The 21845-nt window shown below is 30.4% G+C and overlaps 1 protein-coding gene across 2 annotated transcripts in view; it reads left to right on the top strand.

Annotated features, from left to right (window-relative positions):
• Positions 1-2530: 2530 nt before the first annotated feature.
• LOC107437602 (G protein-activated inward rectifier potassium channel 3) overlaps positions 2531-21845 on the top strand; it is a 43806-nt gene continuing 24491 nt past the window's right edge. Inside the window, exon 1 of one of the 2 annotated variants that reach the window (XM_087158670.1) lies at positions 2531-2857. The gene's annotated coding sequence lies outside the window, so the exon portion shown is untranslated. Of the gene's footprint in view, positions 2858-3161; positions 3185-21845 lie in introns of those variants that run through there. The other variant, XM_087158671.1, reaches the window with a different exon arrangement.

Below are 21845 nucleotides of genomic sequence, written 5' to 3'. Positions count from 1 at the left end.
GCATTACGAACGAAAGATAAGGAGACGAAATCTATCACAATTCCTCATCCATCAAAATTATAGATATTGACGGACTTTCTCACTTCATAACATAAAAAAGAAGAATTCTATAAGAGAGAGAGTGGTCGCGAGACAAAGAGATAAAAGCAATTTGATCCGGGTTGATTTCAAAGAAGGCCTTGGAATCAACACTCCTACAACGATGGATCTCCGCCAAAATTCCGTAGACTTTTAAATCATAAATTGCTAACAATCAAAAACTCGTTTCCCGTATCCTTTTCGCCCAATTTATTGTAAAATGTTTTTTTTCTTCTTAATTATTTCGCATTGTCGTTGGACTTGAGAATTAATTGGCTGCAATGTAAAATGCCTAAGAATATGTGAAATCAATTTTAGAATGAGAAGTAAACACGTAGGTGTCGTTGGTGGGGGCTGGGGCAGTAGGTAGATGTCCTCCACCCTTTTAGAAATCTCTTTAATATTTCAAACAAACAAAATGAGATTGAACCGTGATGTCTCAGTGGATAGAGGGTTCACCTTCCAACGAGGCACACCGGGTTCGAATCCCTTGCACCGATCACAGCGCTGACGTAAAATATCATCAGTGGTAGACGGATCAGGGATATCTTAATTTCGTCTCACGGATTTGGTATCTTTAGTATCTTATCAGTGGTAGACGGATTTGGCATCTTTAGTATCTTATCAAGTGGTAGACGGATTTGGTATCTTTAGTATCTTATCAGTGGTAGACGGATTTGGTATCTTTAGTATCTTATCAGTGGTAGACGGATTTGGTATCTTTAGTATCTTATCAGTGGTGGATGGATTTGGTATCTTAATTTCGTCTCGTTCGAAAATTGCACCCTGCGACGCCCATGCCTGATGTTTGTCCATGTGTTGTTATGAAACAAATGTGTGGGAACGATTTCAATAGTCCCTCGATAATAAAAAAAAATGTGAGAGTAACCCATGTTTTTCAACATTTTCTTGTGTGGCAGTACAAAAACGCTTAAAAGTATTATGGCATATAAAAAAATTGTCCCGGGAATATAAACTACAATAGAATAAAATTATAAGTTCGTCATTCGATTATAAGTTAAAAATTTGCTTACAAAAACTTATAGTAAAAAATACCACGCAGGTCACTTTGCAGAACAGAAATTATAGTACAGAGTAGATATGCAAAAGGGGCAACTTTTTTTTAATATTTGTTTGGTGAATTTAAAGACGATTTTCTTCGATTGATTCACTTCTCGAAATTCCGATTTGTTCAGGAGTTGTGTGAAAGTTGTCTTTGCTTTTAATAATGATCATTTATACATTGTTGAAGAAAATTTTATTTTCATTTTACTAGGCGGTCCCCTGGTTGCTTTACTACACATTCATCATCGTACTTAGCCCTTATGAAATGAAGATCTCGAGGGAAATAGAATTTTTCTACAAAAATATATAAGGTGCATGGTAGCTCAAAGGATAGAGAGTTCGCCTTCCAATGAGGGGAAGCGGGTTCAAATCCCAGCGATGGCTGGTCGATACGAATTCCACATCCGACTTGCACTTACGTGAAATATCCTCAGTGGTAGTTGGATCATGGGTAAGAATCCCCTTGACATCAGGCTAACCGTGGGAAATTCTCGTAATCTTCCACTCCACGTAAAGCAAATGCGGGTTAGTTTCATCAAAAAGTCCTCCGCGAAGGCGCATATCTCCCACTATTTTATCCAGGAGTTCCTTGTCTTCTGTATTGGATTCAAAATGACAAGTCTACGGCGTTGAACATTAGTAGTCGTAAACCCAAAAACTGGGTCAGCTGTTCAACGACGGTTGTAAAATGAAGTAAAAAGAATGTATATATAGTTATTTTTAAACCGAAAAAGTAAAACGATATAACTAAAAGCATTGTTTTGCTTCCCCTTTTGTGTGCATGCAAGTGAGATGCCGAGCAAACTATTTATTAAAAAGAGATATCTCAAAAATCACCTCAGTTCATTCATTAAATTTAATTCATTAATTTCAGTTTTATATGGGAGAAAACTTTTTAATTATTTAATAAAAATTAAAAGAAATAAAAAATTTCGAATCAAATTTAATGAATTAAGTTAAATTAATTAATGTTTGATTAGATTTAGATTTAAATTTAGGAAAAAAAATTTAAATTATTTAATAAAACAGTAACTAAAATAAGATTTTTCTTGGTTTGTCCAAAGTAGGAATTGGCTTTAAAAAAAAATTTTATATTACTTATTTAAAGTTGAAAGTTATTTTACAAAAATGCACTAAAAAGTAGTGGATTCCAACATATTTTATAAAACTCTCATATTGTTATATTCAACAAATTTAACATTAAGGTAAAACTCACTCAAACAATAACCAAAAATGAAGGAGACATTAACATCAAAAAGACATTTATTAATATCTACACAACTTCTTATCATTCGTCTTTAAGTTTATTGGCATTCAAAAAAAAAATAATGAAAAAAAAAACTGATTGACGATACGGAGATCTTTCATTCGCTGTTATGATTTGATTAATCATTCGTTCATTCATTCGTCCTGCAACTGTAACGGAATCATGACAACTTATAAATCTCGCTGAATAGGGAATATTTCAACTGAGCGTTTTCCCTACTTTAGGGGAAATAAGTGAAAACAAGAGTGACAGAAATTTTCATATATAGTAGTTGTAGAAAGCTAAGCAGGTCGGAATTTTCTGCGTCAATTGTATAAAAAGAAGAACAGAAAACTTCTTTTTTGTGGATCGAATGTTTGTAAATCTTCGGAATGATAACAGAATTATAGTAGGAATTTTTTGTGTTTGTTCGATGGTTTGCTTAATTTAGAATTGCTGAAAAAAATGGTGAGTAACCACTTGTTTGATCAGATTCAAGTTTACGAAAGTAACTGGTCTAATTTCTTTAAAGATAATTTGAATGAGTAAAAAGAATCATTGATTTTTCTTTCTTTTTTTCTTTTTCCAATTCTCACAGCCGAAATTTATTGAAATGAATAAATTTTGAATTCGAATGGAGATATTTTACTCTTTCTTACAATTTTCAGACGTTTCAAATTTAATTAACGGTTCAAATCAAAACAATGAAAATTGATTTACTTGTTTTGAAGGATTATGGTAGGAATTTTTATGTTAGTTCGAAGGTTTGCTTAATTTGGAACTGCGGAAAAAATGGTGAGTACCGACTTTTTTTTAAATCATAATTCAAGTTCTAATTTCTGGTCTAATTTCATAAAATAATTTCTTAATATATTTCAAAAATAATGCTTTTAAAATGATAATGATAATGCTTTAAAGATAAGTTGAATGTGTAAAAAGAATCATCGATTTGTCTTTTTTTCTTTTTCCAATTTTTCACAGCCAAAATTTATCGAATTGAATAAATTTTGAATTCGAAGGGAGATGCTGTCAACCACGCGCTATATTTTACTCTTTCTTACAATTTTCAGACGTTTTAAATTTAAATAAAGGTTCGAATCAAATCACTGAATATCGATATACTTGTTTTGAAGGATTTTTTTCTTATTTTATCATCATTATTCTTTTAAAATTTGCAGATTATGAAAAAGTACTTGTTCGTTTTGTAAAAAAATACCTTCAATAGGTATGTAAATTTAAATTTACTGTATCAATACATTAACACAAGTAAATTTACTCCAAATTTACTTTTACTTGTGAAAAATACTTTCAAAAAGTTGTTAGTTTGTTAAATGTAGCAAACTAACAACTATTCGATCAATAATTAATCTTTTAAATGTTTTAAAGGAAAGTTCAAATATTTTAGTTAATTTTTTTTCCAATTATTTTGCAAGTCTGGAATTGCCTATTAAACTCATTTTGAACACTTTTCGAAATATATTGTAAGCGTTACAAAACTGTATACATTGGTTTGTTAATGTTTAAATAAAAACGCGTTTTTTTTCAATTTAATATTAACTCCAATGTAGAAATTTCATTTTTATACTGCTTTACCGAGTACGATTCTCATTGACTGGAGTTTATTTTCACAACGAAGCAATATCTTAAGACATTTTAACTTTATCCTTTACAGTAAAAAACTTTAAGAAAGAATATAAATTTGTATTAGTTTATAAAATGAACAACATTTTAATATTTTACAAAGCACGTTTTCTGAGTCTTGTAAATATAAATTTAATTAAATCTAAGCATTTTATGCTCAAACTAGATTTGTATGGCATAGTTTATATAAAACAATATATATTGCGCAAAATAATATATTATATTATATTGTATTATATTATATTATGAACATTAAATAGAAACAGGAATTTTATCCAGATATTGCGTACATGAACTTTTCTTCTTTTCATAAATTATTATTTCTAAATATAGTCACTCAGGCTAACAATAAACTTTGTTGTATAATTTTTTTTTAAATTTTTTTTTTAAAGAATTTTTCGTAGTATCGAAATCGGGTTAAATAACAAATACCTAACATTCCTTTGTTATTGTTTCGTTCTTACATAATCATGAAGTTAAAATTATTAGAACTTTTATCGAACTAAATGCCTTTATTTCAAGAATTGATGCTACTGATTTATTATCTGGTAAAATAATCCGGTAAGCAGTGAGCATGATTTATACTTATTAAATAATCTCTGTTATTTGAAGTTCGTAAAGAAACCGCTTAAAGCAATGTTTCCCAAACTTATGACTTTTGTGTACCCTTTCTAAATTTTTCGTAACACTGTGTATCACTAATAAAAAAAATAAATGAATTTTTTTAAAAATATGATAATTTTTCTTTTTTGGTACAAGGTTTTGTTAACAAGTTTATTTGCATCAGTGAGAAGGATGATATTGTTTTTGCTATGATAACAGTTGATCATAATTCGGTTCTCTTGTGGTCAATTTCAGTCTGATTCCAGGTCCAATAATCTATTTCTTTTTTTTCGACTAAATGTTCACGAATGCTGAAAAAGCTACTTGAAGTCGTCGAACTCGAAAGCGAATATGAAGTTAGAAAAGCTCTGTGAAAAGCGAATATGAAGTTAGAAAAGGCAAAATATATTTCATAACTTTTTCTGTTAAGACTGGATACATATTTTGAATTTGCAGCCAGAATGATGTTGAAATATCCTCCTCATGTTTATTTTTCAAGAAGGATAAAAATTATATTTTACAAAAATAATCAAAATAAGTAGAATTTATTACAAACCTTTACTATAAAGTCCAAAAAGTATCAGTAAATAACCATGGTTTAAGATTAGATGCGCTATCTTGGTACTATCGCATAGTACCTTCGATTTGGAAATATATATTTTTGAAGATAAGGTGCTTCTTGAGTTTTTAAAAGTTGTACTTTTAAAAACAATATAATTTACACCAATTTACATGCATAATAATAATAATAATAAACATCGTCACTATTGTTAAGCTCAAATTTTCATTTAGAATAGTATCTCATGTTTGGTATATTTCAAACAAAACTTTTATAACAATTAACAAAATTTCTTCAACTAATACTTATAGAAGAATAAATACTCATTTTTTTTTAAAAAAAATAGACTTTTGATTTATCAAAACAATTTAATTCGTATTGTATATTAATTTTTTTAATTATTTTTAAAAAGGAATTTTAGAACTGTGGTCAAAAAGTTTTGGATTCACTTTAAGTTCTCGAGCTCTAGAGAAATACGAAAAAGTGAAGTCAACTCTATTAGGTTCTAACTCCTGCCTAAATGATGGGTTTCCTGTTTATCAGATGGTGGCTGCCTTAGGGTCAATTATCCAAATTTGTCTTTAAACAAGTATTATTAAAAAAAATAATTTAAATTCAATTTCTACTTAGGTCAACAAATAAAAGTTTTATTTTAGTTACTTTTCAATAAATAATTTAAAAAAATTCTCCCACATAAAGCTAAAATGAATGAATTAAATTTAATTCATAAATTATTATTTGAAAAAACTACATTAACATAAAGTGTCACATCCACTACAAGTTAAAAAAAAGAAATTTATTTGAAATTGAGTGGATAAATAAAAAGAATTTTATTAAACGATTGAAAATTTGACCAAGATATATAAATATATATAGGAAGAGTGTGAACTAATAGTAAGAATTGAAAGGAAAAAAAAGGGGCGTGGCATCAGACAACTATAAAATTCTAAATTCGGTGACGTGGACCACACGTGCTACCACGTCATGTTCCTGACACAGCGAATATAAAATAATTAAATATCTAAATGTGAACAATAAACTATTTTTTTGTTCAAATAGAGCTATAAGTTAGAAAATATCCCTGATGGTATTTTTAAAATATGTGAAAAAACTGAATCGCTTATGGTTAAATTTAGAACAATGATTAACTCTTAACGAATCAGAAAATTCCATTTCGTTTTCCGCTCATCCCTATTTAATGAATGAATTAATATTTGAAAAAACTGTATTCACATCAAGTAGTCATCCACTAGAAGTTTTAAAAAATGTATTTGAAATTGAGTGGATGAATATAAAGTATTTTATATAGTTATATAACTATATAAAATAACTATATAATATAAAATACTTTATATTATAGTTATATAATATAAAGTATTTTATACAGCGATTGAAAATTTGAGCAAGATATAGGGAGAGGTTGTAATAATAGTAGGGATTGAAAAATGGTCTTTGTGTCTGATCTCATGACCTAAAATATCTTTTATTTAAATGTACTCACTTATTTAAGGATAATCTTTCGAACCATTAAAATTGCATCTTAGATAATGTGATCAAGAATTATTAATTTGTCCCGTTAGTTCTATTTTACATTCAGTGCACCCCTAATGTTTATATTCTAATTCCAAGAATATTTTTTCGGTGCCGTGTGTTGTAAGTAAGTGTGTCACTTGTTTGTTTACCATTTTTAAGCCCGGCCTTCTAATTCAGTTACCTTGAGAAATATTGCTTTCCTTATTAGCAGCATGATGTGATAATTTTTAAGATCAACTACATTTTCCCTAACTTTATAACGATTTTGCCTCTAAACTAACGGAAGCAATTTGTTATTTCTTTCCTTATTTCAAATTTGCATTATTCTTCATGTCCATTTACATGTTTATAGAAAAACAATTCTCGAACTTTTTTTAATGTCAACTCTCTAAGACGCTTTTTTTTACCAATTTATATAGAACTATGAAGCTCCACTCCCTGCTCGCTCTGCTCACCTAGCCCCCATGGTGGCCCTCCTTTTGTTTTTCACTAAATTCATGTTTTTTAAAACAAGGATGACTCTAAATTATATAAATAGTATAATTTAATGAGAAATTTTTTCTTATGTTAAACGTATAAAAATGAACAATTATTGCATTTTTTATTTTGTTTTGTAATCGTCGTTGGTCAGCTGATCCAATTTTTTGGGTTTAAGACTACTCCGTAGCCTTGTAATTTTGAACACAATCCAGAAGACAAGGGAACTCCTGGATCATATATTGGAAGAAATTTGCACTCGTTCAGGACTTTTTGTTACAACTAAACCACATTTGCGTTACATGGTGTGGAGAATCAGCTCTGTGGTCGATGCAAGCCGGATACGGATTCATATCGACCAGCCATCGCTGAGATTCGAACCCGGTTCACCTCATTGGAAGGAGAATGCTCTATCCCCTGAGCCATCGGGGCTCGAATTATTGTTTTTTTTTTAAATTTTTTTATCCGTCGTTGAACAGTCAGCCTAATTTTTTGGGTTTACGACTACTAATGTTCAACTCCGTAGCCTTGTCATTTCAAACCAATCCAGAAGACAAGGAAACTCCTGAATCAGTACCCCCAGAGGTATTGATTTGTTATGGGAACATGGAGGACTTTGCGACTCGACAGATTTAGCTTGCATCAGTCATCATTTACTACACGGGGAGTCTTCGGCCGGCGGGGATCGAACCTACGACCTCGTGGATATGGGTCTCGTGCCCTACCAACCAGGCTATCCCGGCCATTAATTATTGTATTTGAAAAAAAAAATTTTAAACTTATATTTGATACGATAAGAAATAATAAGTGCGAATTAATAATTCATAACCTTTCCCACTTCCTGGCAAATTATATAAATAATATAATTTAGTGAGATAATTTTTTTGATGTTAATCGTATCAAAATGAACGATTGTTATTTTTGAAGGAAAATATTTAAACTTATATTTGACACAATAAGAAATAATAAATGAGAATTAATAATTCATAACTTTATATTAGTTTCTTATCTCTCGTAATACTTTTTAAAGACATCCATTTCTTTAAAGCAATTTATACAACTTTTCGAGTTTCAAAAACTTTGCAATAAATTCCTCAAATTTAGTTGCATTCTCTTTCTGGCCTATAATAGACATTTTTCCTAATACAAGTCTATTCTGGCAACTAATTACCGATTGCTCATTCTACTCCCTCTTCATTTTTCTACAAACCTTAGCATTGACCCGCGATGGCTCAGGGAAAAGAGCATACTCCTTCTAATAAGGTGAAATGAATTCGAATCCATCGATGTCTGGTAGATATGAAGTCCGCATCCCACTTGCACAGTGCTGACATGAAATATCCTGAGTGGTCGACGGATCATGGGTTAGAGTCCCCTTGTCATCAGGCTAACCGTGGAAGGTTCTCCTGCCTTCCTCTCCGTGTAATGCAAATGCTAGTTAGTTCCATCAAGAATTCCTCAACGAAGGTAAAACATCTCCCAATACTTGATCCAGGAGTTCTCTTGTCTTCTGGATAGGGTTCAAACTTACAAAGCCATGTAGTTGAATATTAGCAGTCGTAAACCCAAACATTGAGTCGGCTGTTCAACGACTGTTATAAAAAAATAATTAAAAAAAACTTCGCATTTTTAAGTTTCTAAGGACTATAGTTTTTTCTGCAAAACTAAACGTAACGCTAAGTATAACACTCGAAATAAGCGGTGGCGATTCTTACGATTTTTTTTTATAGAGAGAAAAAAGTTATTATAGAAAAGCTATAGAATTTTTCTTATTATATTATGAACGATAAGAAATTAAAACAAAACCTAAATATTCAGCCTTTTCCGACATCTAGTATGGGACGACTTATTTTAAAAACATATTACTAGAATCTGGCAACAAATAATTTTTGAGCTATTATTATTGTTAGTGATTTTATTGTAGTTATTATTAATAACAATAATAGCAAAATAATGGAGCAAAATAAATTTTCTGTTTTATTAAAGTTATTGTTTAAAATTAAAGCATAGCAAAAAAAAAATAATAATAAAATCTGTGCCATGAAGGTGGAAATATGGTCATCATTGCGCACATGCCGCATTTTCTTCTCAAACAAGTTAGTACCCTTCGATATGAAGCTGTATGGGCTTCAAACCGCCACAGCGGATCGAACCCTAGCCCGACGCAATATTAATTTAGTGCCTTAATTTAGTGCCGACGCAATATTAATTTAGTGCTTTAAGTAATTCGATTAAATTAATATGCAAATTTTTTTAATAAATTGAAATATTTTAATCGTAATTTTTAAATTGAATTATTCACCACTGAATTTCCTTTCATTCAAATCATTTTAACAATTTAGTTCAAACTTTAAAAAAAAATAGATCTTAAAAGGCTGTTGTTTCTAGATAGATTAAAAGTGAGCAAGAACGTAAGTAATAAGTGCAATTATTATTGTTAGTGATATAATTGTTGTTATTATTAATAACAATCTCTTTTATCCCATCAAAATGCGCAAAAGAGCTTTTTCTGTTTCATTAAAACTATTGTTTAAAATTAAAGCATAGAAAAAGAAATAATAAAAACCATGAAAATAGATTTTTTTTAAAAAACGTACTTAACAGTATTAATGGTTAGGGAAATAAATGTTTACTACTCTTGTAACTTATTTTATTGATTTGTGAGCCTAGTTGTGGGGTATTTTAGCAAAACAATGAGATTTCCTGAAGGAAAAAAGTCATTTTATTATGAAACTGTTAAAATTAAATTGTTTATTTCGATGGTGTCTTAATTTCTGACACCAGTGTTTAAAGCTTAATGATGTCGTTTTATTAAATATTTAAAAAAAAAAAAAGAAGAATATTCTTACGGCTCTTGTATGCAGAGTGATTACTTCAATGGAAGTGGGTCATTTCATAGGGATTTAGAAATGAAATCAATGATCAAAAATGTCACAGAGTGGCCCTGCCAGGTGCGCCTTCTAATTATAAACTGGATGTTCGTGCGCATCTGAGCTCATACTTTTATCTATATAAATTATCTTGATTTTTTATGTTATTAGTGCCTTTACCGCTACAAAAATATAATTCCAATTCACTAGTATGTAAGGCAGTGTTTCCCAAACTTATGACTTTTGTGTACCCTTTCTAAATTTTTCGCAACGCTGCGTACCACTAATAAAAAAATGAATGTATTTTTTACTATAAAAAAATTGCTCAAAAGTTAGAAATCACAACTAGCTGTTGACAGCACTAATTATTAACTGTTTACTCTGCAAAAATAGCCAATAGAAAAATAATTAATCGTAAGTTTTTTTGGCTAGCTTTGTTTTTAAGTAAAATTTTTTGAAATTTTCGTTTGTAGCAGATATTTCGCATAAGAACGCGTACCCCCCGCTAAACTGTTCCGTACCCCTGAGGGTACGCGTACCACACTTTGGGAAATGCTGATGTAAGGCATCGCTTCTATGTTGGGGTACCTTCTTATACGTGAAGGATGACATAGTCCAGGGATGGCGAACCAATGGCACGCGTGCCATTTATGTCACGCGACACAATATTTTGGGCACGCCACCGATCGCAAAGTTTACTATGAAGCATATTAACAATGAAATTAAAATTCACAAAGAACAAAAAAATAGGCAATTATTGACAAAAAAAATTAATAATTAATGTCAAAAAACAATTAATAACCTTAAAAAACAAGCTAACAATAAATGACTAGCAAAAAATAATTTAACAGTCCTGCTTAAACCAACATATTTTACAACCTAATATAAGTTATTTTTCATCTTATCTTCAACAGAAGTCACACTGATGTTACTTTAAGTTGAACTACGCGTATAACTGAGACATTGCAAAATGTTTTTTTTTTTTATAGTAAATAAATAGTTTTAAGTTGATGCTATTTTGTATCATTATTTTCAAAAAATCACGAAGTCAAAATTATTTGAATGAAGTCTATGATCTCATTAAACATTTTTTTAGAAAAAATGGCACGCTGGTGCATAAAGGTTCGCCACCCCTGATATAGTCGATTGCTACTATCCCCACACTGAATGACTTTCAAATTAAGTTCTGTTCTCAGAACTCGCCAGTGTGGTTGTCAAATCAATAAATTATGAAAAATACAATTTTTCAGAATGCAATAAATCAAACAACCCTTAAAATAACCCTTTCAGAGGTGAGCGTATTTTGTGCAATTTTCAATGACTCATGATGAGCCTTTTATCTGTTCTTGTAACTAGTAATATTAAAAAAGTTATTTTAAGTCAATTCTCACTTAGGTCAACAAAGACAAATTTTATTTTAGTTACTTTTTATTCAATAATTGCAATCTTTTCTACCATATAAAACTAAAATAAATGAATTTAATTTAATGAATGAATTAATATTTGGAAGAAAAAAAACTATATTAACATCAAGTTTCATCCACTAAAAGTTAAAAAAAATGTATTTGATTTTGAGTGGATGAATAAAAAGTATTTTATTAACCATAGAAAATTTGAACAAGATATGGGGAGAGTATGAACTAATAATAGGAATTGAAAAATAAATTTTAATCTTTTGTTCCTAAAAAATAGTTTTTCCCCCACTGTGCGCTGACAATTTAATATTTCTATTCTTCTATAAAACGTTAGCGTTATTCATAGGAAGAAGTATTCAAATATTTTTATTTCCAGCGCTGCAACAACTCGTGATACCTTAAGATTACTTTGTACAGCTTCCATTTCATTATAGATGATAGAAATGATAAAAAAAAAAACTATTTGGTTTGCCTAAATCGAACAGAAACATACTTTAATAGGTCGATGATGAAAGATGACAAATTTTCAAAGCAATAGTCGCTTTTTTATTATTATTTAGACAAAGAGTATCCTAATGAAATGGGTCTGTCTGCATTGCAATGTTGGAGTATGTACGCAAACTTTATGTTCACATTGTCTGGGAGGCCGTTAAAGTTTGAGTTATCGTACTTTACACGTTATACAAACATCTTTTTAGTTTCACTGATGTAAATAAACTAAACAAATTGGTGTTTTATCTATCTTATTATATAAAACGCTAATACGTACGTATGTATGTATGTATCAATAAAACCGATGATATTTCTTTTCTCGCGCTGGCAACAGTTTTCATTTTTAATTGATTGGATTCGGCGCGCAAGAGCACGTAGTGAGCAACCAGATAACAATAACCAGAGTGAGCATTATCAGGTTGTTCAATTCAGATTCATGCACTAAAAACATTACAATATTTAATTTAAATTCAATTGGGTATAATATGAAAAAACACAACTACTTCGATTTAGTAGGAACAACATATGACGCAATGCTAAACGAATGGAATTTAGTTGTTGTTTATTTAGTTATTGTTAATAGAAGTTGTTGTTATTTGTTTTAGTTGTTGTTGTTTATTTAGTTGTATTTAGTTTCAATAACTTTTCTTTATAATGCAATAAAATCTGGCGAGCAGATATTTAAACGATCGAACACTTCGTTTGTTTATTTGTGGCTTGAAGTTAGGCTCGCAGAAAATGCCGTTCATGGGTTAAATTTAGTAGGAACAACACAACCTGTGACGTAGGCTATATTATACCCAATTAGGAATTAATTAATTAATTGAAGTGAGAATGCTTTAAAAGGCCGCTGTTGAATTGATATTTTCTACTAGGAGCTACCTAAACGTCTAAAAAACGTTTAAGTGTTTGTATTGAATGCATTGAATTTTTTTATATTTCGCGTTTATTTATGCATTGAATTTTCACTCTTTAAAATGCAGAATATTAGTGAAGCAATGTTTGATAATTTATTTTGCTAATATGTTTCTTATTTAGCTAATGTTTTGATTTTTTCACCATGTACAATCTAAATAGCTAATATACTTTTTTAAAAGCCAATAAGAACATTGGTAGAATTCTTCTACATAAGTGCAATACTATGTCTTTGATGAAAAATACTATGTCTTTGATGATAATATATTATGTCTTTGTGCTAGAACATTGTGTTCGTTGGCGAGCGAGCGCAGCGAGCCATGGTTCACGGCGTGAACCACATAGGATTGCGTAGCAATTCTCGGGGGTTGGCGAGCGTTAGCGAGCAGGGGGCGGAGCCTCCTAGTATTGATATAATTCAGTTCCAATTATCCGAGTTTATGAGGACCACGACTAACTCGGTTAAAGCGAAGTGTATAAAAAAGGACATCATTCTCAAACAAGTTATTACCCATCGATCTGAAGTTGGATAGACCTCAAACCGCCACCTTGGATCGAACCCTAGACCTTCATAATAATAATTTAGTGCCTTAACCCCTGAGCCATGGCGGCGCTTGGTATGAATTAGCTTAATTTTATGTTGTCTTAGTTTGTAAGCTGAATAAATAAGTAAAAGTAACCATGTTTAAATTAAGTAATTCGATTAAATTAATGTGCAAAACTTTGCAATAATAATAAAATATTCGCAAAAAAATATTTTACAATTTTTTTTAATTATTCACCAGAGATTTTCCTTTCATTCAAATCATTTTAACAATTCAGTTTAAAAGTAAAAAAAATAGATATTAAAAGGCTGTTGTTTCTAGATGGATTAAAAGTAAATTGGAAAAGTAACAAATGAAAGATCTAAATCAGTCTGCAAAAAAGTGTGCTTTTCGGAGAAAATACGTTTTTGTGGCTTTCATAGTAATTTCTAAGTGAAAAGGGTTTGTTGTTGTAACATATCTATAAAAATTAAGGTAACAATCAACAAACAATAATTTTAAGTATTAAAATGAAACATTTTTGCGAAACAGGAATTCCAACGGGAAAATTTATAAACTCATTTTAATTTCCAGCATTTAAATTTCAATTCATTTTTGAAAACGCATTCGATAAAAAAAATCTTTAATGTCTAATTTGAAATATGGATTATAAGAGAAAATATTGTGTGATTGGGAAAAATAACAAAAAAATAAGATGGCGATCAATAAACAAAACTGCATAAAAATGAAACTATTTTTATACGACAGAAATTCAAACGAGAAAATTAAATAAATTTTCAATATTATATTTCATTGCTCATATTCAAATTATAACTTCTAAAAATTTATTGAAATGAAAGCTCGTGAACTTTTAATTTTTTACAATCTAAAAACGCAATTGAAATTCATTTTAATTTTTCCGAGTTTTATTATTTTTTATCTAAATATTTTGTAACTGCGATCAGTTGTAAATGTAACATTTTGTTATTTGTTGGTCAGCTTTTTGATCAATGGCAATATTTGGGGTTTCTCTTTAAAAAAAATTTAAAAAAGCTCCCAAAGTAAAAGTAAAAAAATCTGTCAACAATAGGTAACACGATAAGTTTTTCTTAATGGAATACCAATACAAAAATTCAAGGCTAATGATTGTCTTAAACTATGTTCAAAATCATAAGCTTTAAAATCAAGTTTAAAACTCATATTCTTATTGTAGACCATTTTTAACCTAGAAATAATACTTTCACCAATTTTCCTTACCAAACTCGTCCCGCAGTGGACTGATCGTTAAGACACGGTTCCCAGCAGATCACCGAAGTCACTGGCTGCGGTCAGTGTGCTGGTGGGTGACCACTTGGATCAGTCTGCGTAGGAACCGAGGGTGTGCGGTATGGGTCCTCATTAAACTGTGCTACCGTAAAGTGCTCGACTTCGCGCGCAGGTCGTCGGGCTACCGAAGCGGGGTTGCCATCCCCTCCGCAGAGGATCAAAATTGTGATGGCATGTCTTCGGATCATCCTCCGGGATGTTTCCCAGGCCGTCGCCAATAGACCATTGTGCAGCTCTAGTGTGACGTAAATTAACAACAACAACAAAAATTCTTACCAAACCCAGATTTCTTCAACTTGTACAATGTATCTTCTGAAACAATGTATATTTTAAAATGTTTTTTTTTTTAATTCTATGAAATATAATACAATTGTAGGAAAAACTACATAATTTTTGTAGTTTACTACAACTACTTTGTTACAAATGTAGTTATATAATGCAATTTTAGGGGCCTAGATAGCCTGGCAGACAGGGAGCTGGACTCGCGTTTGTGAGAACGGGAGTTCGAATCCAACTGACCAAAATCTCCCCGTGTAATAAATGATGACTGGTTCATGTTAAATCTGTCGAATCAGGAAGTCCTCCATGTTCTCACAACAAATTAAACCTCTGGGGGTACTGAATCGGAGATTGATCCTTCTCTGGTTCAGATCAAAATAACGATCTGTGGATGAATGAATGGAAGTATGAATGGTTCCGCTCTTTAAACGGGTGTGACATATGGGTATGGCAGATCTCCAGCTCTTGGCCATAGATGGTGCCACTGGAAAACAAGAACAATCGCACCCCTTGCTTTAATGGCCAACAACAACTGTCGTTTAGAATTTCTGATTCTTAATTGAAGCAATAAAAACAAAAATATCGTTCAAATGATAAAATTCTCATTTATTCATAACTCAAGAAGTACTTATGGCATCTCTCTGGTCCCATATCTCAAAAATAAATTCACCTACTTAATGCATAACAAAATTAAAAGTGAAAAAAAGAATTCTAAAAAAATGTATCAATAGCAACGCCATAGCAACGCATGTAATGGTGACGCATGCGCACTAATTACCATTACTCTTGAATACAGTTGAAAAGTGTGATGACGTCCAAATAAGGTGGGCACGCCATCAAACCCAAAACAACACCCATTTTGCAAATGGGCAAAATTGTCTGTTAGTTGCCCCTTTTTTTAGTCAAAAATGCACCCACAGTGCATTCAATTTATCCTATTTCTATTTTTTTTTAAAAAATTAAAATGGAATTCTTACGAATATTTTACGATATTCTACAAATTTTATCTCATGCTTATTTTTTTAAATTATTTTTCATTTTAAAAATATGCCTCGAAACGTGACCTTGAATTAATTCCAGTGAGAATGATTATTAAAAAAATTATGATGATTTTACCAAACGTAATGCAAATTCATTGAAAAAAAAATTTGCTTAGTAGAATGTAATTAAAATCAATTGCTAGATCATACTTACTAACGATTCGTTTCTTCCATCGTTTGCATTTTTTATTTAAAGTTAAAAAATTCTATTTTTTTCTTCTTTTTCAGAATTGATTTGTTGAATTTCGCAACATGTCCTTGAAATAGAAAGTGAATTTTTATTCTTTGCGTGTAAATATATTCTTATTTTAGAATCGTGAGAGTTGAACTTCTTAACGATTAAGTTAAAAATACAAGGAGTAAAAGTTAGAATAAAACAAGGGAAATAACAAAGGATTTTCTACTGCTTTTCTGAATATTGTTACAATGATTTATTGATTGGCTAAGTTATTAGACGCACTATAAGATTCCATGGTAAAATCTCATTTATTAGGCGATACTACACAGCTTTATTGTTCTGACGTGATTGAAACCGGTTTGCACTTGTTTACGTTAGTTTATCAATTAGTTAAATTAGACAATATAAATTCGATGATTGGATAAACTAGACGATATAATATATAAATATTGACTATTTATTATATCATGTATTATGTTAATATAATGCCCAGTGGCTGAGTGGTAGCCCTTCGCGCTCCCGTGCCACAGGTCCTGGGTTCGATCCTCGGGCCGTGCAAGGTTTACTCAGCCTTTCATCCTTTCAGTGGGTCGATAAATGAGTACCAAGCATGCTTGGGAACTAAACACTGGGGGTTCCACGCTCGACTTACCACCTGACCAGAACATCTGCTCCTGCACCCCAGAGACCAAGGTCAAGAAAACTGAGACGGGCGCAGTGGGCCCTGGCCCTCTATGGGCTGTCGTGCCACTGAGTTTAGTTTTTATTATATTAATATCTATACATAATAATAAACGCGGCTGTGTGTGTGTGTTTGTGTCTGTAATCACAATATATCGCCCCAGAAGCCTCGCCCGGGCACGAAACTCGGCCCATAATTGTGTTTTGACATTATGAAGAAGTATTTTTTTTCTTTTTCAAAAATTTTGATTAGTTATTTAGTTATCAGTCATTTTGTAAGTCTATGCTTTTCGTCTGCTTTTTCGTCTTCAAAGAGCCATATTCAAAAAACTATTAAAAAATGCATATACTGTTCTCCACTCTTATAAATGTATGCTAATGCGAACCTCACAATTGAAATATTAATTTTCGACAACTTAAACCAATAATATACGAAGGAATTAATAATTTAATTGTAAAGTTCGCATTAGTTTACATTTATTAAAGTGGAGAAAAGTTTAACTTTTGTATTAAAAATGTGGCAACATATTCGATACGTAAATAGAACGCTTCGCTTTGATATATTTGTCGCTGTTCATAATTGTTATAATAAGTTTTTCTTCTTCTTTCCACGCTCTATTTTTTTTTCTTAAGCGAAGACGATAATTTTTATAGCGATATTGTAGTACTTTGTACAACTAAAAATTCTTTTCACAACACTTTAAAAATATTTACTTTATTTTCTTTATATATACAGAGAACAGTCGGCAAAGAATTCGATTAGGTTGAAAAACATTTCGCTAAAAAGGAACGAATTCCAAAAGAAAAAATAAACAACTTAAAGAATAAAAATGCTGATGCCAGCCAATTTTTTGAAAGTTAACTTAGAAATAACAAACCAAATGATGTTAAATAACAAACCAAACGATGTTAACAAAATGACGTAGAAAGCGCAACTAGATCAAAATTATACAAGCACAACTAGATCAAATTATAATACCTGAGTGCTTGACGTAACAGATATAGAAATAGAATTTGATACCATAAAAAATTATATAGAAATAGAAATTGATACCATAAAAAATTTATTCGTTTTCGTGTTCTTTTCATGTATTTAGCATTTTAGTTTTTTTTTTCTTAAGCGTTGTAGCTATATAATTTCAAACATCCTCAAGAGCTATAACACATCTGCAGCAGAACTGGATATGAAGACAAAATTGCTGGACAGGAACACTTTAATTGTCCACTAATCTTCAGATTTCCTGCTATGTTTTAAAAAACTTTATTTGTGAAAACCTTCAGCGTGGCGGACAGCTGGCCGCCTTAGGCGGCTAGTGATTAATAAAAATTAAAAGAAAAAAAGAATTCTAAAAATTTATCAAACAGCAGCGGTCGCCATAGCAACGCTTGCAATGACGACGCATGCGCACTGTTTACTTTTACTCTTGAACACGTGGTAAGAAGGCTCTCCATTGCTGTAGTAGTGTTTCAAGATAGTACATGGGATAAATTTGGCAATTTTTCACTACAAAACATCTATGTAGAAATGGTGTCATTGCTTCGTAAATTTATCTTGGTAACAAATTACAAGAAAAATGAAAATATATTCAACTAAGTTTTTACTGATTGCCATGAAAGCTTAAGCAGTTAATTGTATAGGAATGTTGTCGTGGTAAAAAGATGTAAGAAAGTCTATTTAGTTAAGAAAATATTATTTTACTAAATTTAATTTTTTCCCTTAATATCTATTAGGAAGAATGAAACTGCAGTTTCCTCTGATAAAAATATCTTCGGGAAAATAAAAGAAATATTTTTTTTTAAACTTCGCTTTAGTAAGCAATTTTGAAAAGATTCAAATAAGATAAATATTTTCATTATAAAATAAAGTCGGCAATTGCATCTTTTAAAAATCTTATTTGACGTGACCTTTAGAAAAATGAAAAAATGTGAAGGTATTATATATGATAAAGTATCAAAATTGGTGTTTTAACTTTGATTCATAAAAAATTTATATTTTTTGTTTTGTTCTGTTTTTGTTTCCTAGTTTGTTTTTCTAGTTTATTTTGGTTTACATAAAATCTCTAGTTTAAAGGTATTAAATCCACAAAAAAAGTATCGAAAGTGGTGTTTTTAATTTTAATTTATAAAATAAAAAAAATAAAATTCTGTTTTTGTATCTTCTCCAATAAAAACTCAAAAAAAAAAATCCGAAATAAACAAACTCCAATAAAACTTAAAAGTAGAAAGAAAAAAAGTCAACGCAATAAATAATTATTTAAATTTGGAGTACCGAATCTCTTAGTACAAATATACCAATTTACGTTCATCCTTTTCGAAGTTTTACAAGTTGCATCATTTTCTCAAAATGTACTCCAGTAGTTGATGTAATTAATTAGGATGAAATAAATTATTCCTATCAAAATAATATTTGTTTGCATTCATGAAAAAGAAAAATCATTTTTCTCTTCGTTTTTGTTGAGTAAATATGTATCGTGTTCGCAATTAATAAAAACATGTTTCGTTTGCAACCCTAATTCACGTGACTTAGGAGGAAATATAATGAAAATGATTATAAGGAGGAAAAATCAAACGAGAAGAAATTCTGGTAGGTATTACGAAATGAGAAAAAATTCCAATCAAGGGAGAGTGCGTATTAAATAAATTAACAAATTTCCGTGGTCGTAATATTGGTTTTTAAATAGTCGCGTAGACGTAATTAATTTTTTTTGTCAAGTCTGACTTTTTGTCGTAATATTGAAAATCTTGATTTTATTTATTTACACCGGATATCTGAAAAATAATAAAAAAAACAGTAATTTTTCCTGTGTTATGATTTTATATCCACATTTATATACATTTATTATTATAGCATTTATTACACCAAGAATTACAGGGAATTAGGAATTTATTTGCGTCGGAAAAAATTAAAATTCGAAGGATAATTTTAATAGAAAGAAAATAAAATGAATAGTAAAAAAATAATAAAAAACCTTTAATAGTAAAAAGCATTTTTAACGAAATGAATTAAATAAATTTAATAAAAGAAATTACGTCCTTCTGATTGTTTTTATAGTAAAATAAAAACCTGATTATTATAAGAATTTTTTTCACCAAGAATTACAGCAAAATGATTTACTTGAGTCAAAAACATTTTTTCGAAAGAAAACTTTATTAGAAAGAAAATAAACAAAATAGTAAAAATTAGTAAAAAACCTTGAAATGAAAAAAAAAATCTTTTTAACGAAATGAGTTAAATAATTATAATAAAGGAAATTATGTGCTCCTGATTGCTTTTTTTTAAAAAAAAAAAACCAGATAACTTTCATTTTGAGTGCTTTTCTTTATTACAAATATTTTTGCTTCCTTATTATTAAGGCCCGGATTTTGATGACATTTGCATTTTTTTGCATTTTTTGCATTTTTGGACATTCTTTGTCCTTTAGAGCATTTTTTGAGATTTATAGGGCATTTTCTTTAAAAATTTGGGGCGTATTTTGCATTTTAAAGCATTTTTTAAATTTTTTGTTAAATTTTTCTAATTTTTATTATTTTTTATAATTTTTTATTATTACACTGGCTTCCAAACAATGAAGAAAATTTCTAGGATATTAACAGGTGAAGCAACATCTTTTCAAATTGAAGAAGAATTGTCAGTAAGTGTGACCGTCCTTTTCAAGTACGCACCAATAACATCAGTAGACGTTGAAGGAAGCTTCTCCTGGTATAAAAATTTGCTTTCAGACAAGAGACGCTCGTTTACATTTCAAAATATTAAAAAAAAAATTTAATAATCCACTGTAATTCTGATATTTAGTAATATTATGAGATGGAAGTTGTTATATTCATTTAAGTTTCTATACAAAATGAAAATGCTTTGCAGTCAATATATATATTTTTTTTTGTTGTTATTTTTGGATATAAAACATATTTGTCAAACTTTAATGAACGTAGAACAAGTATTGCATTGCTTTATATTTTTTGAAACGACTCATAATAATTTCATCACAATATTTTTACTTCTATATAAGTCATGTCATAAGGCATTTTTAGCGCAATTTTCGCATTTTAAGGGCATTTTTTGCACTTTTAAGGGCATTTTTTGCAGTTCATAAGGGCATTTTTTGCACTTTTTAAGGGCATTAATTGAGATTTTTTAGGTCATCAAAATACGGGCTCTACTTATTATATTCCGCTTTAGTTGATCCAATAACGAAATTTTCATGAAATCACCGCAAACCTGTTTCAATTCTTTTTTTCGTGAATTTCTAATTCCGCAAAAAATAACTGGGTGCTTGCACTACCAATTGAAAATTTCTCAAACCCAAAATTGGGTACTTGCACTTAAAGAAGATCTCCCATACCCACACATGTGACCTATAATGTCAGTTACTCTTTATCAGCAAAATGGTGAATTAAAGTTGAGCTAAGTATCTCTACATAAGTTAGAATGTTAATTAGCGACAATTTAATTTTTGCGAAAAGTTATTATTTGCCATGAAAAGAAGACATTTTGATTTGTGAGAACATCATGGGATATCGCTTTTGAGCACTTCTTACAAAGTACTCTCAACAATTATTGCGAAAAGATTGAAACCCAATGCAGAAAAACACAATAGGCGACAATGGTTTTAGAACTGCTAGATCTACTACTGACCAAATTTTTAGTACTAGGCTTGTGCTGGAAAATTTTTTGAACAAAACATCAAACTTGAGCCGTGATGGCTCAGGGGATAGAGCGTTCGCCTTCCGATGAGATGAACCCAGGTTCGAATCCTAGCCATGGCTGGTCGATACGAATTCCGCATCCATCTTGCACCGACCACAGTGCTGACGTAAAATATCCTCAATGGTAGACGGATCATGGGTTAAAGTCTTCTTGCCGTCAGGGTAACGGTGGGAGATTTTCGTGCTTTTCCTCTCCGTGTAACGCAAATGCGGGTTAGT

The sequence above is a fragment of the Parasteatoda tepidariorum genome, chromosome 3 (genome assembly GCF_982258835.1).
Source record: "Parasteatoda tepidariorum strain Cologne lab strain chromosome 3, Ptep-v5.0, whole genome shotgun sequence".
NCBI lineage: Eukaryota > Metazoa > Arthropoda > Arachnida > Araneae > Theridiidae > Parasteatoda > Parasteatoda tepidariorum.
This window is presented reverse-complemented; position numbering and strand designations above follow the sequence as displayed.